We start from the raw sequence: 9,141 nt of genomic DNA, 5'->3' as shown, positions 1-9,141 counted from the left end.
ATTGACGCAGAGCCTAAAACATAGGTACAGCGTCGATTCAACACATAAGTATAAGGAAAAGCTGGGGATTGACCAACCCCGTGATTAGTGGATGACCTGCTCTACCCCTTAAACCGGCCTGTACTAAGATCTGTTCACAACGCAGGCAGAAATTAGATAAGAGGAGGTTAATACCAGGTGTAACTGCAAAGGCCTCTCACCAGATGTTAGTATAGAGATACAGATCGCACAATAAAACCATGTATCTTACTATATAATGACCAAAACTGTGGGTGTGTCTGTGTGTCTGTTCCACATTTTTCTCCTCACTGACTTGGTCAATCCATGTGAAATTTGGCACAGTGGTAGACGGTCATGGGAGGATGCGAATGAAGCAATATTACATCAACTGGCCAAAGGGGGGTGCTATAGCAACCGATTGAAACTGCAAACTTTGAATGGGCATATCTCATGCCCCGTATGTCGTAGAGACATGAAACTTTGCACAGAGATGCCTCTCCTCATGAGGAACAAATTTGCTTCAAGAACCCATAACTTCCGGTTATACAGATTTTCCACCATTTTGAATTTTTTGAAAAACACTTAAAATCGATCTCTTCCTAGGAAGTTTGACCGATGTGCATGAAACTCGGTAAACATAATCTAGGGACCAATATCTAAAGTTCCCTCTTGGCAAAAGTTGGAAAACTTACTAAAACTGAGCTTCTATAAGGCAATGAATATTGTGGAGGGCGTGACTCATCACATAAAGGTGTATAACATCTCAAGGGTTTCATCGATCACCACGCAACTTTGTAGGCATATGACCACACATAATCTGAGGGGACCCCTCCATTATTGACCTGATCAAACAAAATGGGGGCACTAGACAGCAAATTTATTATCTAGGCCTAACCGCCATGACGATTTTTATTAAACTTGGTAGATATGTAGAACAGGACGCCTCAAGGTGACTGGAGAAATTTAACTCTAATTGGCAACTGGGTGGCGCTATGACAATAGAAAAATGCTTAAAAATGGCTAAAATGTGACCAATCGCTGTGGCTCCAGCCAATGGCCGAATGTTTTGTTTTTTTCTTTTAATTTTTGGTATGACTAAGTCATGGTATGGTATGCTGTACATAATCACGGAAACTGTCAGTCAGTCATTCTGTCTGTCCCACGTTTTTCTACTCACTGATGTGGTCAATCTATGTGAAACTGCACATAGGCATTGGCATAGGTAGAAGGTGACAAAGCTACCAATGGGTATGGACTAGTAAATTTAAATGCAGGAGCATTCATGACATCTAAATTCTTCAGGAGGTATCAGCCATCAGTTTTCTGGGAGAAAAAGTTTGGATCATGATGTACAATTAGCCGTGCCTAAGTCCCACCCCCCTTTTCTCTCTGTGCTCTAATAACAGTTGAGCAAGTTTTGAACATGGCAGAGCCTCATCCAACTTTATCCTTTCCTGTTATACCTTGATAAGACATAGGCTTGCCTGTGTTGAAAAGAAAATTTGGAAGATGCTTTAAATGTGACTGGGGACTTTCACAGTCTTAACAGACACATTACATTGTATATGGCCACATCATAAGTTAGCTAATGTTAGCAAAACTAACTACATTATCTAGCTAACACAGAGCTACATTAAGAAGAGTTAGCCTCATGTTGGATCAACAATGTCAGCCAGGTTTGCTTCCTCCTTATTACTGTGGTAACCTTAAAGATGTTTGAAAAAGGACAGATGGGTTGGTCGCTGACATATTCTTAAGATGACATGAATTATTGTTAGCCAGGGGGCTAACATCCCTATGCTTATATTATCTGTATAATGTCACTTGCCACCTCGAATTAGCTGTAACTTTCTACTGTAAAGAGAGACTAACATTAGGTCAGCACCATGCTCTGTATTCAGCAATAAATACATAGTCTGCTGCAGAGATGACGTTTATTTGTAGCCAGCATGGAAGTTAACATTGCCCTTGTTTTCCCATCAAATAGTCAATGGGATTTTTGCAGAAAATAGGCTTTGAGGCGAACAAAAGTTCATGATACATGTTTTGTTCAGCAGGACAGTCTTCACAAATGAACAGCACTCATGATTTTTGAAGCATAGCCTAAATGCAATCACCGGAAGTAAAAAGCTAATGTTAGCCTATAATCAAACTACACCGCGGTCACACGACTTCAACGTGGCCACCACAATACGGCTGTAAAGCCATGATCACCGTGATGACACTCTGCTGCCTCATTTAGCCACTTGTTAGCAACTGTCTTTTTAAAGACATAGAAATTCTTCAACATTTACATGGGGGGTGTTTACTGGCGTATTTTATGTTGTGGAACAAAATGTTGAAGATTCTTAATCTTGCGTTAACCACAGACCTTATTATAGACATCTCACTAAAAACCCATTAAAAAAAAATCCCCAGTGACATTGGAACGAGGGAACCAGGAGTGCTCAAATGCTAACTCATTTTAGGGTTTCAGGGCTCATTCCTACACCACTCTGTAGAGGGAGAGTACACTGATCCCCAAAAGGGGAAGGCATCAAATTACCGGCAATGCAGGAGCAATGTTGACTGATAGTCCTGTCATTCTCGGTCTCCACTTCTCCCTTTTTCATTGAGTATAGAAGCCTCAATTTGCGTTGTTATGCGTTGTTCATAAAAGTTTTCACAGTGAATATTTCCTTCCATCACATACTGTAGTCCTGTATAAACACTATGGCACTCGGCTAAGTGGAACTGGCATTGCCTTTTGTCAACCTTGTGGGGTTAGGATTGGTCAATTGCAAAATATGGAATAGAAGTTCACATTAAATTCAATTGCTGTGCCTTCTCCCACAAATATCTGCCCTGAACACTTGACCCAAGATTCAGCACAGATTTCTGCTAGCTCACATCACCTGAGCAGCACAGGGACAGACGGAGTTAACGGGATATTCCACAGGGGCAATCTGACACAGAACAAGGACACATAAAGAACACATTCTCCGTGGCTGGTTTATTTAATAATGGCAGCCTTCAAGTCAAAGCACGCACACACACACACACACACACACACACACACACACACACATATATAAATAATGTGCTGCAGCCCAGGGAAAAAAACACAGACAAATTTCTCCACACTCAGTCATCTGTTTTCAGGCAGCCACCTATCAAACTGTGATCCCGGCCAAGGCCTGACTGCATGGAGCAGGGCTCCTCAACCTCTGCCTCTCATTGACCATTATCTAGTGAAAAGGTCATTGTAGTGTGACTCATCCACCTGCTGTGTGTGACGGGAATAAATGAAGGCAGGGAGATTTGTTCCAAAGCAGGAGGAGAAACAGATGAAAGAATGAAGAACAAAGAATTAGAGGGAGAGACAGTGAGAGGGTTGCACCTGCTAAATGGATGAGTGAAGATGAAAAGCAGATGCTGGATTGGATTTTGAATTAAAATAAGCTTACAGGCCTTGTAAGCTTATAGGATTTATGTGAAAGATGGACATTACCCCATGGCCTCATGGCTGCTCAATACGAAAGCTCCTTAATCTGAATACAATATTTATTCAGCAAAGCACAAAAAAGCATTTTGTAAAACCTATTTGCTTTTTTTGAACAATTCTTTTGCTTGTGTTAGCTAAGATAACGAGGGGATCACTTTTGTTTTACAATATTTAACACATTAAATGCAGTGTTTTTGAAAGTTTAACTCCCCAAAACAGTGTTTTTTCCCACATTTTTCCTTTTCTGACACCTATTGGTTTCCATTAATTTTACCATATAATAAAACCCTCTTTGACCTTGCTACCTTGCTAGGCAATCCATCACAGTGAATATATCTTCTATTTTTTTGGTCAAGGTTATCTTATTATTGCATGGTAATACTCTTCAAGTGTCAGACTCATTTGGAAGGTGAGAGACTCTGGCATCAGAGATATGAGAGTAGACTTTTTATTAAAGAATAACACCGACATGATTGAACATTTTTCTTGTCAGGAAATTCCCTGAAAAGACCAAATTCAACAATGCGTCAGTCCATCTCTCAATATTATCTGACTCCCATATGGAAAAGATATAGATAAATCTTATAAAGTTTGTATCTCTTTTGTCTGAAACTTGTATGTATAAAGTTTGTATCTCTTTTGTCTGAAACTTGTATGTAATGCATATGACAGTGAAACTAGATATAAGATCCTTATTAAATTTGTACAAAATGAAACTTGTAGGATTTGGGTACTTATAAGAACATTATATGATAGTAATTCCACATACAATATCCTTAGTAGAAAAATGTAATATCAAACTTATATGAGTTGGACAATAATCAGTGAAACTAAACTCTTGTAAGTATTATAGAAAACACTTAGAAGATTTACTTGTGGTGCCACAAACATGAAACAACATAATCTGATAATAAAATTGAAGGGAAAAGCATATGAGTTGACTGAAAGCAGGTTTTGAACATGTAATGACAATGGACTGTTAAAATGTTGCTAAGTTTAGCATTTTTGCAAAACCAGGCATCATATTCTTCTCTCTAAACTAATTAATTTTCCTAAAATTATTACATCGGTAATATTGTTTAACATTTTAGGAGCAATCCAATAAGTTAGGAAAAATGATTAAATCAACACAGCAAATATTCAAAATCCCTGTCGAATGTATTCAATGTAACGCAGAGATTGAAAAAGACTATTCATCCCATTCTTGTAGAAATAGTTTTAATTTTGCACAAGATCAGCAGATTACATAAATTGCACATTTACTTAAGAAAGAAAAAATGGCAATACTTGTTCCCTTTTTACATGACCCAAGTTCATTATGACGGTGCTTTAATAATTGTTGTACCACTTTACCACTATTCTTTTGGATTGTACATCGAAATACATAAATATTGATAACATGCATTACAAAATGTTTCACATAAGAATCAATGGACATTTTGTTCACTCTGATATGTGCCATTTCATTTGTTACATTGGTAAGTGTTGAGACATAAATGTTTCCTTTTCAGCTCAGAAACCCAAAATCAATAAGTGACAATCATCTGGTTAACATTCAATCATTTACAGTAATACGTGTTCAATAGCCGAAACACAATCAAGCTGGACTGTGAACACTGCATGTACATACATGGTCTAACTATTTGAGTAGCATTTATGGTTTTGTGATGCCTGTGGGAAAGTGGACAGTTGACATATAGCTCAGTTGAGTTCTGATAAGAGAACCTCTGGCTAACTTCTGCACTGTGCAATTGCCATATTTTCCTGTGGCAAATAAACACTGATCACCCATGTCAATAAAGTGTGAGACTGTAAAAATACTTCCATCCTTCAAAAGCACAACAGAGTTGTTTCTTTGTTTTGTTTTGCTGTAGGTATGACCATGAACAATGTCTCCATTTACAGCAATTCTCTTGTAGTAACTCACCACAGAGTTTGTGGGAACCTCTCTCACTGTGTGGAGAGCAGCTTGATCACCAAGAGATATTACAAAAAAAACTATATGTAATGGTACATATTCATATATGTTTTTATACTGATTTTTATTAAATGACATATAATGAGCTTATATAAAGCATATAAATAAAGCATAATTCCCCTGCAAAATATATTGACTTTACATACAGAAAACATATATATAATGGTATTTGTGCATATATGTAAAGCATATGTCTTTAAAACAGACATATAGGAAAAACTGCAAAAATTATATGTAACATGTATGGAAAACATACTTTGACATGTACTTTCCTTATATACCGCATACATAGATTTCACATGATTCTTATGTAATTCTTTTTATTTTCTTGTATGAAAAAAATGCAAAAGTGGCCACTTTCAAGAGTAAATCATATAAGCCTTATATGATGCACAATACCTAAAACATAAACTGAAGGTGATGGAACTTCTTATAAGTGTTTTCTATTTCTTTTCCATATGGGCTTTCCTATCCTAAATCCATTGGTTCCTACCTGGGATGTCTATGGTTAACTGTTAACTGGCTATACACCAAGAATTCCATGACCAGCATGTCAGTCTATTGTTAACTTTGCTACTTTTAAGTCAGGAGGAGGCAACCACATGTGGCTCTTTAGCCCCTCTCCAGTGGCTCCTTGTGGCTTTGACAAAGAAACTATATGGAAATGACTAACGGTTATTTTTCAAAACATTTTAATTTTCCTGTATCAGTGTTGAAAAGGAGTAAATGTGGTGTTTGGATAAATCAAATTGCCGTGGAGAGTCCAGTGAGAACTCTGTGTTTGCCTTTACAGGTAGCAGACCAATAATCAGGCCTTATTCCAGTTAAGAGTTACTTTATTCAGACTGTGATGACAGATGGTTCTTGTGCCGTGGATAAAGACATTTGTTGTAAGTTTACTGAGAAGGTAAAAATCTTTTGTTTAAAATGCATTTGGCTGAACTTTCAATGCCCTTTGTATTGTGTACTAATCGTTTCAGTCTGCGCAGCTTTATCACTCGCAAAACCGTCTCATTAGCCTAAAAATGTATGTTATTAATTTCTATATACTTATAAACGTATATCTCCCGTGTAGGAGATGAACTTGGGTTTCTTCTAACAGTGCCTGCAAGATTTTTTCTTTCCACCTTGCCTCTCAGGGTATCTGTGCTGGAGCCATGATTTCAGATTTATTTTAGCTTTAGCTGCAGTTATCACAAGGATGGAGGAAACAGACCATGAATGTATCAAGGACATCAGACAGTGAATGACTGTTTCCAAAGATGGCTTACTGTTGCACTATGGAAGGAGTAAAGCTGATGCATGTGAGAGACAGATGCATTTCCATCTTTTCAACATCTGGCTAGAATGTGTCTCAAACCTCCTCAGGAGGTAATCCTTTGCTATTGGATCTCACAGAGAGAATTCTGCATTGGATGACCTTCACTTGAACACTGAAGGAAAATGGCCTGTGCCTGTTCCCAAGCAGCCAATCCACATGGAGGATGGCCCCAACCAGCCACCTGGACTGATTACTCACCCTGCTTGTATTAAAATGTTCTTCATGTATACTGAGCAAAAATTTAAATGCAACACTTTTCTTTTGGCTCTGATTTTTCACAGTTTTATGCACTCAATAGATATATTTCTCTAAATCTGTGTTAGTGAGCACTTCGCCCTTTCCAAGATAATCCATCCACCTGAGAGGAGTGGTGTATCAAGATGCTGATTAAACACAGGCGTGCCTTGGGATGGTCACAATAAAAGGCCACTCTAAAATGCGCAGTTTGATCATGCAGCACAATGACACAGACGTTCAAGGTTTTAGGGAGTGTGCCATTGGCATGCTGACTGCAGGAATGTCCACGGGAGCTGTTGCTCGTAAACTCAATGTGTCATAGCTCCACTCTCCCATTTTCCTTGCTCTGCCTCTCCCTCAGTAATCCACTCTACCTGACAGCCACTCCCACCTCATCAGCCCAACTCCACTCACTTGCAAGCACAGCTGGAGCTCATCTCCAATTAGCCCAGCCTCTCCAGCTCTCTCATTCTTTGCCACGTTGTTCTTCGTCCACATGCAAGACTTTCCAACACTCCTTACCTCCCTTATCTCCTGTTGGCGACCCTGTCTGACTTTCCTCGCTGCTCAGTGTGAATGTTCTCACCTGCTCACCAGACCACACCACCAGTAAGCCCCTCTCTGTCACCTCTGCCTGTAAGTAGACTGAACTGTTCAGGTCCGAGGACTCTCGTTCTCGGTCCTGCTTCTGGGTTTGGTTTGGCCCGGCGTCGGAATTTCTGCAAAAACTGTCAGAAACTGTCTCTATGTGTTCATTGTCCTCACCAGGGTGTTGACCTGACAGAAATTCATCATCGTAAACAACTTGTGTGGTAGTGAGGCAGGTTGGATGTACTGCCAAATTCAGGGAAACAACATTGGAGATGTCTTATGGTAGTGAAACAGGCCAGCTGTTAGGTAACAGGGGCAGATGACAAAATTTTCAATAGTGGACCCCTATACATTTTTATACTTCCTACAAATATAATACAATTAATCATGTTTCCACATGTATTTTGTATCTACTTGTACTTGTATTTACTGTTAAGACCTTGTCTTCTTATTTGGAAAAGCAGAGGTAGTCACATTTGTGTCCTGGCCTGAAAAAATGCCCTCCAGTGAATGATTAGAGAAAAGTAAAATCAAACAAGGTATTGAATCATAAGGGCAATTCATGAGTGAACACATTTTTTCTTCATTTATTCATTCAATCTTGAGGGCTACTTTAATTGAATATTATTGAATATATTATATTACGCCAGGGCCACACCAGACGCGGAAGTGCTACGAATAGCCTCGAAGCGCCTCGAAGCGAAGCCAGTTTCCTTTCGGCGCCCATGTTAACCGATTGTGTCATCCACACTGGCCGTGCCGCGCAGCTCCGCGGCTGGCGCTGCAGCGATCGTTTCGGCGTCTGGTCTATTTTCTGCGCGAGCCGCGAGCGAATGTGTCAAGCCAGGCAGGAAGTCAAACAAAGGAACAACAACAGCATCCAGTCAATTTTCAGAATAAAACAAATTTCAAAATAAAACGCCCCGTTTGACAAATGCGAGGTATATATGTGTGTGTGTTTATATAAATATTAGTCAGTGGTATCTAAACAGAGCGCGAGAGAGATGAACACACACACACACACTCACACCCACTAACACACACACACACACACACACACACACAAGAGAGATAGAGAGAGAGAGAGAGAGAGAGAGAGAGAGAGAGATTGGGGCACACACACGCAAACAGAGAGAGATACCCATAATGATGTGACGGAGACAACAGCTGGGAGCAGAAGCGCTTGTCGACCGGCGTGGAGAAATGCGCGTGTGATGTGAACAGGCTCGCACAAGAATTTCAGTGTGCTGCGCTTCGCAGCACATCGTTGGCAGTGTGGCCCTGGCATTATATTCCTCTTTCCCTCACCAAAATTTAGCACATCTTAAGAACGTTATTTTGCCCCCTTTCAGACAAGACAAAACATGGTTGTAACCAATGGATGCCTTAGATTCTGTAGTTTAATATGATACCTGTATCTTCCTTCACTGTAGCTTTAAATTAACTCATATCGCAGCGGTGCCTGGACAGCGTGACGTGTGTGGTTGTGCTGCTGCCGTGGTCCTGCCAGATGCCTCCTGCTGCTGCTGC

This window comes from Epinephelus moara, chromosome 23 (genome assembly GCF_006386435.1).
Source record: "Epinephelus moara isolate mb chromosome 23, YSFRI_EMoa_1.0, whole genome shotgun sequence".
NCBI classification, from domain to species: domain Eukaryota; kingdom Metazoa; phylum Chordata; class Actinopteri; order Perciformes; family Serranidae; genus Epinephelus; species Epinephelus moara.
This window is presented reverse-complemented; position numbering follows the sequence as displayed.